At 48.6% G+C, this 14946-nt stretch overlaps 1 long non-coding RNA gene across 1 annotated transcript in view; it reads right to left on the reverse strand.

The window, feature by feature from the left end:
• Positions 1–451: 451 nt before the first annotated feature.
• The window catches only part of LOC140741158 (uncharacterized), a 42570-nt gene continuing 28075 nt past the window's right edge, over positions 452–14946 (reverse strand). The window contains exons 3-4 of the long non-coding RNA XR_012102013.1: positions 14525–14601; positions 452–7382 (exon numbers count right to left, since the gene is read on the reverse strand). This is a non-coding gene — a long non-coding RNA (uncharacterized lncRNA). The remainder of the gene's footprint in view (positions 7383–14524; positions 14602–14946) is intronic.

Here is a 14946-nt window from a genome sequence, read left to right on the forward strand (position 1 = left end):
GCTCACAATACAAGAGAGGATTCACCAGTGTTTCATAAGATCTGAACATTACATCATTGCTTTTATATTCTAGCCCTCTTGAAATGAATGCTAACATCGCATTTGCCTTCCTCACCACCGACTCAACCTGAAAATTAACCTTTATGGAATTCTGCACAAGAGCTCCCAAGTGCCTTTGTACCTCAGATTTTTGAATTTTCTCTCCATTTAGAAATCTACCATTTTATTTCTTCTGACTATAAACTGCATGACTATACACTTCCTGACACTGTATTCCACCTGCCACTTCTCTACTTCCCAACAAATACATGCCCCTTCACCTAAATTAACGTCATCAGCAAATGTGACCACAAATCTACCAGTTTGGTCATCCAAATAATTGACATGTAACATAAAATGAATCGGTCCCAACAGAGATCCATGTTAAACATGACTCGTCCACAACAGCCAATCATAAAAGGTTCCCTTTATTCCAACTCTTTGCCTCCTGCTAATCAGTTACTACTTTACCCATGCTGGCATCTTTTGTAATTCCGTGAACTCTTAACTTGTTTTGCAGACCCTTGTGTGGCCTTTTGAAAATCGAAGCACACAACATCAACCAATTCCCATTTTTATATCCTGCTTGTTATTTCTGCAAAGAAATCCAACAAGTTTGTTAGGCAAGATTTTCCCTTGAGTAAACCATACCGACTCTGGCCTATTTTATCATGTTCCTCCAAGTACTCCGAAACCACATCCTTACCAATCAACGCCAACATCTTCACAATCACTGAGGTCAGACTAACTGACCTATAATGTACTTTCTCCTGCCTCTCTCCCTTCTTGAACACTGGAGTGGCATTTGCAATCTCTTCAGCCTCCTCTTTCAGAACCCTGGGGTGCACACCATCTTCTCCCTAGTATTGCACCTTCATATACTTCAGCCCCCAATACTCTCGAACTTTCGGCATACTATTAGTGTCTTCCAGAGTGAATACTGTTGCAAAATACTTTAGTTCATCCGACACTCCCTTGCACCCCATTACTCTCTCTAGCATTGTTTTCGAGTGATCTGATATCCACTCTTGCCTCTCCTTTACACATGATGTATCTGAAGAAACTTTTGGTCTCTCCTTTAATACTACTAGTTAGCTGACCTTGGTATTCCATCTTTTTCTTTTAATGACTTTGTAAGTTGCCTTCTGTTGGTTTCTGAATTCCCACTAATGTTTGCTATATTATACGCCCTTTCTTAGGCTTTTATGTTTGGTTTGACTTCCCATCAGCCATAGTTGTGTCATCCTGTCTTTAGAATATTTCTTCATCTTTTATATATATATATATATCCTGCTCCTTTCAAATTGCTTCCAGAAATTCCAGCCATTGCTGCTCTGCCATCATCCCTTCCAGTGTTCCTTTCCAATCAATTTTGACCAGCTCCTCTCTCGTGCCTCTGTTATTCCCTTTACTCCACTGTAATACTGAAATACCTGATTAGCTTCCTTTCTCAAATTGCAGGATGAATTGTATCATATTATGTTCACTTACCCCTAAGGGTCCTTTACCTTAAGCTCTCTCATCAATTCCAGTTCATTGTTCACCATCCAATCCAGAATAGCTCAACTATGAGCTGTTCTTAAAAGCCATCTCGTAGGCATTCTAGAAATTCACCCTCTTGGGATCCAGCACCAACCTGATTTTCCCAATCCACCTGCATATTGAAATCAACTATGACTATTGTAACGTTGCTCTTTTGGCATGCATTTTCTATCACCTGTTGTAATTTGTAGAGCACAATGATACAAATGTTTGGGATCTGTATACAACATCAAAGTCTTTTTACCCTTGGACGTTAAGCTCCCAGCTATAATCTTCCTTTAGCCATGATTCAGTGATGCACACAATATCATATATGTCAACCTGTATCTACGCTACAAGTTCATCTACCTCATTCCATATAAAGCACGCATTAAGATAAAACACTTTCAGTCCTGCATTCTCCTTTTTCGATTTTGTCCACCTTTTACATTGCAAATCATCCTGTTGACTGCTTGTGTGTGCATGGACACAGTGATCACCTACCTTTGCTTTTCTGGATTTCCTTGGGTGTGAACAAGGCGATCTCGTATGTATGTGTCGACATGGCAATCTCATGCGTGTGTGTGGGCACAGTCTCTCCTGTGTATGTGGATACAGCGATTTCCTTCAGACTCAACCACAGACTCGGCAATTGCACTCATGAATATGCTCATTCGTCAGGTAGGAGACAAGTTACAGGCAATTGAACCTGCTCTGGGTGAAGTTACTGAAGCAATGAAGCAGATAATCTCGTGCCGACCAGCCCATTATCATCAGGAGGAACAGGTTTCATCCTTGCCACAACTGCTCAACAGCTTACTCCAGACAACTGAAGTCAGGTGTCTGCGATTTTCGCTCTCGCGGCTGCCATCGATAAGCTCACTGTGGATAGCCAGTGTAAGCTGACAGCTATTAACCTTCTCGCCAACGCAATTCAGCAACCGCTACCCGTGTCAGTCTTTCTCCCAGCATCTCGCAGGCACTCCTTTTCTGCTGCCCCGATAATCTCTACCACTAATGCTCCCACTCCCACTTGGTGATCTCCTGTGTGCGCGGACGTGGCGACCTCCCGTGTGTGTGCAGGCAGTGATCTGTGTATGTGGACATGTTACTCTGCTTTGTAACTGTGTGCACGGCAATATCCTGCATCTGTGTCGATGTTTTAATTTCTCATTTGTGTGGACACGGCACTCTCCCATGGCATCCTGTATGCATGTGGACACGGTATTATGTGCGTGGATGCGATGGTGTGTGCATTTGCGTCAATCTTGTGTTGCTGTGCGGATTTACCAATGCAGCACTCGATCTCCTGTGCATGTTTGTGTGTGGATGTGGCTGTCTCCTGTATGAGTGAGTATGGCAATCTCGTGTGTGTGGACGGTGAGACCTCCTGTGCGTGGACGTGGTGATGTCCAGTGCGATTCCTCACGCAGCGCTCTGCTCTGTGTGTGTGTGTGTGTGTGTGAAAACTCAACTATCTGCTATGAGTTTAAACAGTGAATTTTTGCATGTGTGTGCTAACACGGTGATGTGTCCATCCATGTACATGCAGACATGCCAATCTGGTGTGTATGTGTGCGGACTTGACGAACCCCTGTCTACGTGCAGATGCAGCACTTGATCACGTGTGTGTGCTGACACGATAATCTCGAGTTTGGAGAGACAACGATCACTTGTGTCGATATGCGTTCATCTCGTGTGTCTGCTAACGCGGTGAACACGGTTATCTCTGTGGACGTGGGTGTGAGCATGGCCATCACAGATGTGTTTCTGGACACGCTGAACTCTGTGTGCAGAGACAGCGGTCTACTTTGTACCTGTCTACACAGCAAATACCTGTGAGCGTCGACATGGATAATCTCTCCGTGTGTGCACATGATTATCTCCTGTGAGGACACGATGATTTCCATTGTGCGTGGTCACGCCGATCTCTTGTGTTCTTAGATGTGGCGATCCGCTGTGTGTTCCCACATGCAGTGCTCTCCTTTTTGTGTGCAGACTCGACAGAAATGGCGCATCCGTGCTGACTCACCGTTATCCTATGTGTGCAGGTAGAGGCAGTGATCGGTGTAAGCAATGGCGGTGCTCTGCACCAGTGAATGCAGCAAACTCTTGTGTGTGTTGACGCACCAATCTCATGTGAATGCACAAATGGCAGTCTCCTGTGACACGTCAATTTTCTCTGAGTTTGAAATTGGTAAACACATGTATGTGTGAACACTGATATGACTGCGGACGCGGTGATGTATGGTGTGTGTGGATAAGGCGATCTCCTGTGTGTGTGGACACAAAGATCCCTGTGTAGGTGTTGGTCGCAGTGATCTGTGTGTTTTGGGACAGTCGTGTGTGTGTGAACACGGTGATCACCTGTGTGTGTGCAGACACGGTGATCTCTCCTGTGTGTGTGGAGACAGCAATTTCTTGTGTGTGTGGACACAGTGATCACCAGTGAGTGTGGAAAGGACGATCTCCTGTGTGTGTGTGGACACTGTGATCTCCTGTGTGTGCGGGCACGGCGATCTCCAGTGTGTGTGTTTGTACACACGCCAATTTTGTGTGTCTGGACTAGGAGACGACCTCAGTGTGTCGTGATGGGTCGATCACTTCTGTGTTTGTGCTCCCAGCGCTTACCTGTGTGTGCAGACTCGGCGATCTTCTGTGAGAATAGGCGTGGGAAACTCCTGTGGACGTGCTGACAGGGCGATATGTGGCAATCTCCACTGTATGTCGAGTGTGTGGTGATGACCTGTGAGCGTTGACATGGCAGTCACCTATGTGTGTGTGTCTGTGGATACTGTCACCTCCTGTGTGTAGGTAGACCTGGCGATCTCCTATGCATTTATGGAGGTGATAACCTCCTTGACAATCTCCTGTGTGTGTGGACGTAGCGATCTTTTGTGCGTCTCTCTTGTGTGTTTGCGTTTGGACATGGAAATATCCTGTCTGTGTGCAGTTGCATCGATCCCCCGTGCGTTTCTGGACACGTCAATCTCCTGTGTGTGCAGACTCGGTGATGAACTGTGAGTGCGGACGTAGCAATCTCCGCTGCATGTGTGGAGACCGATGATGTCCAGTGAGCGCTGGTGTGGTTGTCACCTGTGTGTGTGTGTGGACACGGTGATGTCCTGTGTGTGTTTGCGTTTGGACACGGCAATATCCTGTGTGTGCGAAGACGTAGCAAACCCCTGTGCGTTTCTGGACACGGCGATCTCCTGTTTGTGCCTTGGAGGCGACGGTCCGTTGTGTGTGTAGACCGGATGACCCCCTCAATGCAACTGGACGGGTGGGGGTATCTCCTGTGTGTCTGCACTCCCTGCGCTCTCTCTTGTGTGTGCTAACTCTGAGATCAACTGTGCATGCAGACGTGGTAATCCGTGCGCACAGAGCGATCTACTTGAGTGTGAATGTCGACATGGAGATCGCCTGTGAGTGAAAGACGGGTGATCTCCACTGTGTGTGGACATGCCGAACTCCTCTGTTTCCTCGGGCGCTGCTGTCGTGTGCGTGTGTGTGTGTCTGTTTTGTGTAGTCTTGGTGATCACTTGTGCATCAGCAATCTCCTGTTTGTGCAGACATGACCTTGTGTGACGGTGCAGATTCGGCGATCACTAGTATGTGGATGCGGATGCAGATGTGGCGGTCTTATGCGTGCGCGGACACAGCGACACCTGTATCCATGTGAACTCAGCGATGCGTTGTGTGCGCGCACGCGGACGCATTGACGTGCGACAGTGTGCGGATACGCTGATCTTTTGCACATGTATGGACATGGTGATTTCTTTTGTATCTGGGGATATACTGATTTCCTCTGTGTTCTCTTGCGTGTGTGGCCATGCGAGCTCCTGTGCGTACGTGTGTGCGGAGATGCCCACCCCGTGTCTCTGCAGGCAGTGATCTGGGTACCTGGACACGACACTCTACCTTGTACCTGTGTACACGATAATCTCCTGCATCTGCGTGGATTCCACTGTGTGTCGACGTGATTTCTCATTCATGTAGACACGGCGATCTATTTGTGACACGTTAATGTCGTCAGTGTTGGGCACACTGACCTCCCCTGCGTTTGAACGCACTGATTACCTGTGTGTGTGTGTGCGTGTCCGCGCGCGCGCATGGACATTGTCATTTCCCGTGTGCTTCCGCATGAGGCGCTCTCCTGTGCTGTGTGAAGACAATAATCTTCACTGAGCGTGAGCTCCTCTGTGTGTGTGGACACGGTAACATGTGTGCATATGCAGTCATGTGTTTGTGCATGTGTGTGCAGTCGTGTTAATTTTGTGCGCTGGTGTGCGGACTTACCGATCCCCGTGCGTGTGCACTGCACTCGATCTGCTGTTTGTGTGGACACGGTGTTCTCCTGTGTGTGTAGACACAGTAATCTGGACGAACGGATTTCCCGTGTGTTTGCACTCCCAGCACTCACCTGTGTGCAGACTCGGTGATCAACTGTGCGTGTTCTCTTGTTAGTGTAGATACAGAGATCTCCTGTATATGAGGGCAGGGTGATCTCCACTGCGTGTGGACATGCTGATGTCTTCTATATTTGGATGTCCGAACTCCAGTGTTTCCTCACGCGCTGCTGTCATATGTGTGTGTGTGTGGTCTCGGTGATCACCTGTGCGTGCGATGTAGCAATCTCCTGTGTCCGTCCGTACGGGGTGATATTGTGTGTGTGTGTGTGTGTGTGCCGATGTGGCAATCTCCGCTGCATGTGTGAAGAGCAATGATGTCCTGTGAGCGCTGGCATGGCTGTCACCTGTGTGTGAGGACACAGCAATCTCCTGTAAGAGTCTGCGTTTGGACACGGCAATATCCTGTGTGTGTGAAGACGCAGCAATCCCGTGTGTTTCTTGACACAGCGATTTCCTGCGTAGCCTCCTCAGTGCGTCTAAATGGAGTGATCTCCTGCGTGTTTGCGCTCCTGTGTGTGCAGACTCGGCGATCAACAGTGCGTGAAGATATGACAATATCTTGTGTGCATGCAGAAACAGCGATATTTTGTCTGTGTGTGTGTGCCGACGTGCCGTTCTCTATTGTATGTGTGGGGAGCGGTGACTTCGCAGTCTCGTGTGTGTGTGTGTGGATACTGTGACCTCCCGTCTGTACGTGGGCCTGGCGATCTCCTTGAGCGTATAAACGGTGTTCTCCCGTGAATGTAGAGATCTCCTGTGTGTGAGGACATGCTTATCCGTCGTGTGTGTGTGTGTAGTCTTGGTGATCATCTGTGCGTGCGACGTAGCAATCTCCTGTTTGGGCATACATGGTGATCTCATGTGACTGTTCGGACTCAGCGAGCACTAGTGTGTGTCTATCAATCTGGCAATCGCTTGTAGGTGCACGGAAACAGCGACACCTGTATGTGTGTGGATGGAGCGATGGTCTGTGTTTGTGCGGTGGTATCGATCTTGTGACAGTACACGGATGTGGTGATCTTTTGCGTATATGTGAACATGGCAATTTCCTTTGTATCTGGGGATATGGTGATTTCCTCTGTGTGTGCAGATTCGGTGATCTCTTGCGTGTGCGGCCATGCGAACTCCTGTGTCTGTGCAGTCGGTGATCTGTGCGTGCGGACACGTCGCTCTGCTTTGTACAGCTGTGCACGGCAATCTCCTCCGTCTGTGTGAATTCCACTGCATGTTGCCGTGGAGATTTCACACTCGTGTAGACATGACGCTCTTCCATGGGTGTAGACACAGCAATCTCCTGTGTGTGACGATATGGTGATTGGAACGCTGATCTTCCCTGCGTTTGAACGCTCCGACCTCCGCTGTGTGCGTGGACGCTGTCAATTCCTGTCTGTTTCCATATGGGAGGCTTTCCTGTGAGTGTGAAGACACAATCTCCACTGAGTGCAAAAATAATGAACTCCTCTGTATGTGGACACGGTAACGTGTGTGCAGACGGGGTGGTGTGTGTATGTGTGCACAGTCATGTCAATTTTATACATTGGTGTGCAGATTTACCCATACCCTGTGTATGTACAGTTGCAGCACTCGATCCCCTGTGTGAGGACGTGTTTATATCCTCGAAGTGTCTGTACTGACATGGCGACACCATCTGTGCATGTGGGCAGTGAGACATGATGTGTGCGGATGTGGATGTCTAGTTTGTACATGGCAATCTCCTGTAAGTCTGTGGTCATGGTGATCTCCTATATATGAGAACATGTGGAACACCCCTAAGTGCACGTGATGACATGGTGACGCCCGCTGTGTGCGTGAATGTTGTGACCTCCTCTGTGTGAACATAGTGACATCCAGAGTATTTCAGAACATGACGTTTTCCCTTGTGCGTAAAGACACTACAATCTCCTCTGAGTGTGAACATAGTGAACTTCTGGATGGGTGTGGACTCAGTAATGTGTGTGCCGATGCAGTGTTGTGCATGCAGGCATGGCAATCTTGTGTGTTTATGTGGAGACCTTGCAATCCACTGTGTACGTGCGGATGCGGTGATCTGTGTGGGGGTTGGAGTTTTTATGGACCTGATGATTTCCTGTGCATGTAAACACAGTGACTTCCTTTGTGTGTGGACCGGGCAACCTCCTCAGTGCATCTGGACAGAGGGATCTCCAGTGTGCAGACTCAGCGATCTGTGCATACGACCATGAGAATCTCATGCGTGCGAACTGACAGGGTGTTATGCTATGAGGATGTGTGCCAACGAGACGATCTCCGCTGTATGTGTGGAGAGGATTGGTGACCTGTGAGCCATGACATGGCAGTCTTCTGTGTGTGTGTGTGTGCATGGACACTATGACCTCCTGTCTGTGGGTGGACCTGGCGGTCTCCTGTGTGTATGTGGACACAGTGAACTTGTGTGTGTGTGTTTGCGTGTGGACACGGTGACCTGCACGTACGTGTGGATCGGTGAGCTCCGCAGTGCATCTGGTCGGAGTAATCTGTGTTACCCCTTCCGATGCTCGTGTGTGTGTGTGTGTGTGTGCGCGCCCTGCAAGTGTGGACATGGCAGTCTCCTGCGTGTATGTAGAGATTGTGACCTCGTGTGTGTACGTGGACCTCACGATCTCCGGTGCATTAGTGGAGGCAGCGATCTACTTGAGTGCCAACATGGTGATATCAGTCGGAGTTGATGTATGCAGGCAGTTGCATTAAGGACGTGTGAAGGATGTGGTGAACTGTGTGTGTGTGTGTGGAAGTGGTGATCTTGTGTATGCGAACAGGGCACTCTGCTGTGAACCTGTGTACACGGCAATCTCCTGTGTGTGTGCGGACGTGGTGATCCCTGCGTGTGTCCATGGTGAACTCCTGTGTATGAGGACACGTGTTTCTCCTCTAAGCACTCGTTAACACAGCGACGTCCTCTATGTGTGTGTTAACTCCTGTGTGTGTGGACATGGTGATCTCCTCTGAGTGTCAACACGGTGATCTCCTGTGTGTGTGAACATGATGCTATCTGTTGTGTGTGTGTGTGAATGAACACGGTGATTTCCTCTGTATGTGAACACAGTGGTCTCCTGTGTGTATGGTATGGTGATCTTGTGTGACCACGGTGACCTCCTGTGTGACGACAGGTTGATCTCTAAGGGTCTGTGCTGACACGGCGGCACCATCGCTGTGTGTGGACCGTGAGACCTCCTGTGTGCAGATGTGTTGATGTCCAGTGTGTTACCACACATGGTACTAGGCTGTGTGTGTGAGGACACAACAATCTCCTCTGAGTTAAAACATAGTGAACTCCTACATTTGTGTGGACCTCCTTTGTGTGTGTATGCGCGCATGCGCAAAGGCGGTGATCTTGTGTTTGGAGAGACAATGATCACTTGTGAGTGATCAGATGCGGTCATCTCCAGTTTGCATGCACATGAAGTGAACAACTGTGTGTGTTGACCAGGTGACTTCCTCAGTGCGTCTGGATGGAGAAAGCTCTGCGTGTGGCAGACTCGGCGATCGACAATGCGTGAGGATGCGGCAGTCTCCTGTGTCTGTGCGGACAGAATGATATTCTGTTGTGGGTGTGTGTGCCAACATGGTGAACTCCACTGTATGTGTGGGGAGCAGTTATGACCTATGAATGCTGATGTGGCAGTCTCCTGTGTTCATGTATTGCACACCGTGACTTCCTGTGTGTACATGGACCTAGTAAACTCCTATGCATTTGTGGACACTGAGATCTCCTGTGTGTGAGGAAATGCTGATGCCCACTAGGTTGGGCACACTGATCTCGTTTCAGGACATGTTGATCCCCTTTATGTATGTGCGTGTGTGTGTGTGTGGACACGGCCATGGCCTGTGTGTATTCACACGTGGTGCACTGCTATGTGTGCGCAGATGCAATGACCTCCTCTGAGTGTGAACAGTAAGCAGTATGTGTGGACACCGTGATGTATGTCTGCAAATGTGGCAATCTTGTGTTTCTACATGGACTTAGCAATTCCCTGTTATCTACATATGCAACCCACATCTTCTGTGGGTTTTAGTGCCAATGCGTTGATCTCGAGCATCCAGACATGATGCTTACTGTGTCTGTGTGCAGATACAATGCTCTACATGGTATCTGTGTACACGGCAATCTGTGTGTGAGGACCAGGTGATCTCTACTGTGTTTGGACACGCTGATCTGTACGTTGACTGTACTTTTTTCCATAGATACAGCCTGGCCTGTTGAGTTCCTCAAACATTTTGTGTGTGTTGCGTGGATTTCCAGCATCTGCAGATTTTCTCGTTTGTGACACATTGATCTTTTCTGAGGGTGGATGTGCCGAACTCGTCTGTTTCCTTACAAGGCGCTGTCAATTGTGCGTGTGTGTGCAGTCTTGGTGATCACATATGCATGCAACACCTGTGTGTGTATGTGTGTGTGCAGGTGTAGTGACCTTTGTGTGAGTGTGTGGACACATCGATCTCTTCTGCAGGTGTGGAAGCAGCTATCTCAATTGTGTGTGTGGTTTGCAGGTGGTCATCTGCACACAGCGATCTGCTGTGTAGAATGTTGGCACAGCAATCTCTTGTATGTGCGTGGACACAATCTCCTGCTTGTATGGACATGGTGACCTCCTGTCTGTGTGGACACGGCTATGTCCTGCATGTGCATTCATATGTGTGTGTGTGTGTATATGAGTGTCTATGTGGAGCGGGTGACCAGCTAATGTGTGTCCAGACACAGGGATTACCTGTGTGTTTAGGCTCCCAGGGCTCTCCTGTGTGTTCAGACTCAGCGAACAACAGTGTATACAGACGTGGCAATCTTGTCTGTCTGTGCAGAGAGCGCGATATTCTGTGTGTTGTCGTACCAATGTGGCATTCTCCACTGTACATGTGGGAAACTGTGATATCCTGTGAGCACTGACGTGGCAGTCTCCTCTGTGTGTGGGGGGATACAGTGACCTCCTGTGTGTTTGTGTACCTAGCGATCTCCTGTGCATTTGTGAAGGCAGCAATCTCCTGTGTGTATGTGGACATGGTGATCTCCTCTGTATAGACACGATTTTGCTTGTGCAATTCCAAACATGGCAATCTCCTTCGTGTGTTTTGGAGGCTGTTGTGTGTGTGTGTGGACATGGCGACATTTTGTGTGCGTGCGTGGACCGAATGACCTCCTCAGTGTGTCTGGATGGAGGGATCCCTGTGTGTTTGAGCTCCCGGTGATCTCCTGCATGTGTGCAGACTCAGTAGGCAACTGTGCATGCTGTGGCAATCCCATGTCCATGAGGACAGAGTGATAGTCTGTGTGTATACATCTCTGCTGCATGTGTGGTGAGCTGTGAACTCCTGTGAGGGCTAACGTGGTCAAGTGTTTGTGTGTAGACACTGTGATCTCCTGTGTGTACATAGACATAGCAATCTTCTTGAGCATGGACATGGTGATGTCCACTGTACTAGGCAGGCTGATCCTTCTGTGTCAGAACACGTTGATCTCCTTTATGTGTGTGTTGACATGACAACGCAATCTGTGGAGGAGGCCCTGTGCTGTGTGTGTGCAGACAACAATCTCCTCTTAGCGTGAATACTGAACTCCTATATGTGTGGACACGATGTGTGTCTGCAAACGTGGCAATCTTGTGTGTTTCTACATGGACTTGATGATCCACTGTGTGTGCTAACGCAGCGATCTACTGTTTCTGTGTGTGTGTGTGTGTGTGTAAACATAGTGCTCTACTTGGTGCCTGTGTACCCAGCGATCCCCTGTGAAGGAGAATGTAGTGATCTGTGCGTGCAGATGTGGCAACATCCTGTGTGTTTTGACATGGCGATCTCGTGTATATGCTCAATTTTACTACCTATGTGTGAGGACTGGGTGATCATGTGGACATGCTGATCTCTTGTGTGTGTGGATATGCCAAATTTCTCTGTTTCTCCTCGCGTGACACCTGTATTTGTGTGGTTGCAGCAATGCTCTCTGTGGGTGCGGACCAGCGACCTTGTGAGAGTGTGCAGACACGTCGATCTCTTTTGCGTCTGTGGACACGGCGATCTCCTTTGTGCCCGTGGAAATGGTGATCTGTGTGTGTGTAGACTTGGTGATCCCCTGTGTGTGTGAAGTGGCAATCTCCTGTATGTGCGACTGTGTGGACGCGGTGAGCACCTGTGTGTATGCGTGTGGATGTGGCAATCTCTTGTGGATGCGTGGACGCAGCAACACCTATGTGTGCATCGATGCAGCGATGCTCTCTGTGTTTGCGGACATATCGACCTTGTGTCAGTGTGCGGATGCGGTGATCTCTTGTGCAAGTGTAGACATGGCGATTTTCTTTGTGTCTGTGAATATGTTGATTTCCTGTGTGTGGATGTGCACCAAGCACCTGTGTGTGTTGAAAAAGTGACTCCCACTTTTTGTGTTGATAAGGCGATCTCCTATGTGTTTCCACACACAGTGCTCTCAATTGTGTGCGTGTACTTCGTGATCTCCTGTGTCAGTGGACGTAACAATCTCCTGTGTGTGCAGACACAGCTATCTTCTCTGAATGCGTATATGGTGAACTCCTGTATGTGAGTGGACATTGTGATGTGTGTGTGCCATCGTGTCAGCTTGTGCATGCGCAGAATTAGTGATCCTCCAGGTATGTACAGATGCAGCAATCGTCTGCATGTGAGTGATCCGGCAATCTTCTCTGTGTCTGTGGATATTGTGATCTCCTGGATATGTGGATGTGGCCATCTTCAGAGACCTCGTGTGTTCACATGAAGTTCTGTGTGTGTGGACATGGTAATCTCTGTCTGTGTGGACACGATGATCTCCACTGTGTGTTGACACACCGGACTCTTGTGTGTGTGTGTTGACACTGTGATGTCCTGTGTGTGTGTGCATGGGACAATTCCCTTTGTTCTTCTACACAGCACTCTCCACTGTGTGCACAGAATCAGTAGAAATAGCAATCCCCTGGGTGTGTGTGCATACACACAGATATGATGTACACAGCAATCTCTTCTCTGTGTGTGTGTGCGCGCGCCAAACTCCTGTGTGTGCTGACACAGAAATCTCTTGTGTGTGCGGACATAGCAATCTCCTGTGAATGCAGAGATATCCTCTCACTGCCAACGTGGAGAAATGTTTGCAGACGTGGTGACATATGTGTGCAGATCCGACAATTTTGTCTGTGTGTGCAGATGTGGTGACCTCCCATGTGTGTGTAGATGCATCGGTCACATGTTTCTGTGGATGTAGTGATTTCATTTTGTAGAGATGGTGCTCTACATTGTACCTATGTACATGATGATCTCCTGTGAGTACGGACACGGTGATGTCGAATGTGTGCATGGACATAGCGCTCTCCAGTCTGTGTGTGGACATAGTTATCTGTGTCTGCAGATTGGGGGGGGGGGGGGGGTGGGAAAGAGGGGGGAGTGTGTGTGTACACAACTTACTCTAGGTGTGTGGACGGTGTGACTTCCTGGTGTAGACGGGGCAAACACTTGTGTTTCCACGCAGTGCTCCCGTGTGTGTGGATGCAATGATCTTCTGTGTGTCTGTGCAGAAGCAGCAGCCTCTTTTGTGTGAGTGAAGATGGTGGTCACCTATGTGTGCATGGATGCAGTGATGCATTTGTGAAGACATAACAATATTGTAAGTGTGCAGATGCGGTGATATCTTGTGTGTGTGCTTGCACAGCGATCTCCTGAGTGTGTGCAGACAGAGCAATCTCCTGTATGTGTGGATATGGCACTCTAATTTGTACCTGTGCACCTGATCTCCCATCAGTGTAAACAGAGCAATCTCCAATGTGTGTATGGATGTGGTAATCTCCTGTGTGCATCGACATGGCAATCTCCTGTGAGTGCAGACATGGTGATCTCCTGAGTGTAAACATGGTGAATTCTAGTGTGTGTGTGGATGTGGTGATATGTGTGTGCAGAAGCGTCAATACTGTGTGTGTACAGACACAACGATCTGTGTGTGGAAAACAGTGATCAGCTGTGTGTATGGATATAGCCATGTGTGGGTCTGTGGTCACGGCAATCTTGTGTGTGTGTGTATGCGCACACAGATTCAACAATCACATGTGTGCGTGTGCAGATGTGGTTATCTCCTCTGTGTGTGTGTGTGCATACACAGCAGTCTACTTCATACCATACTCTCCCATGTGTGTACAGACTTCCCGATCCCTTGTGCATGTGCATGTGCATGCAGCAACCTCTTGTGTGCGCAGACATGGCAAGCTCCTCTGACTGTGAGCATGGTGAACTCCTGTGTATGTGTAGAAAAGGTGATGTGTGTATGGATACTGTGATCTATGTGTGCATACACAGCACTCTATTTTATACCTGCGTACATGATGATCTGTGAATGTGGACGCGCGTGTGTGTGTGCGCGTGCGCGAATGGTGTGATTTCCTGTGCATGAATGGACAACCTCCCGTGTGCTTCTGCATGTGACGTTCTCCTCACCAAGTCCAGGCTCCCTAATCCCCTGTGCGGCAAACATGACAATGTTCTGCACGTGCAGACATGACGATCTCCTGTGTGCTTACAGACGTGGCGACTTCCTGTGTGTGTACACTCACCTTGCAATAGTCTGACCCGACTCCTCACTCCACTGTTTACTCAGGGTCCGGCGGCCATGCCCTGTAGTTCAGGTGATCTGTAGAAAGAGGTAGGGAAGGGTAAAGGAGCTCCTGTAATGTTGGTAGCCATTGAAAGAGATAATGAATTTCTAATTCATATTAGACAACAACCTGGCACTCAACATCAGTAAGACGAAAGAACTGATTGTAGACTTCAGGAAGGGTAAGATGAAGGAACACATACCAATCCTCACAGAGGGGCCAGAAGTGGAGAGAGTGAGCAGTTTCAAGTTCCTGGGTGTCAAGATCTCTGAGGATCTAACCTGGTCCCAACATATCGATGTAGTTATAAAGAAGGCAAGACAGTGGCTATACTTAATTAGGAGTTTGACGAGATTTGGCATGTCAATGAATACACTCAA

This window comes from Hemitrygon akajei, chromosome 18, assembly GCF_048418815.1.
Source record: "Hemitrygon akajei chromosome 18, sHemAka1.3, whole genome shotgun sequence".
In the NCBI taxonomy this organism is placed as follows: domain Eukaryota; kingdom Metazoa; phylum Chordata; class Chondrichthyes; order Myliobatiformes; family Dasyatidae; genus Hemitrygon; species Hemitrygon akajei.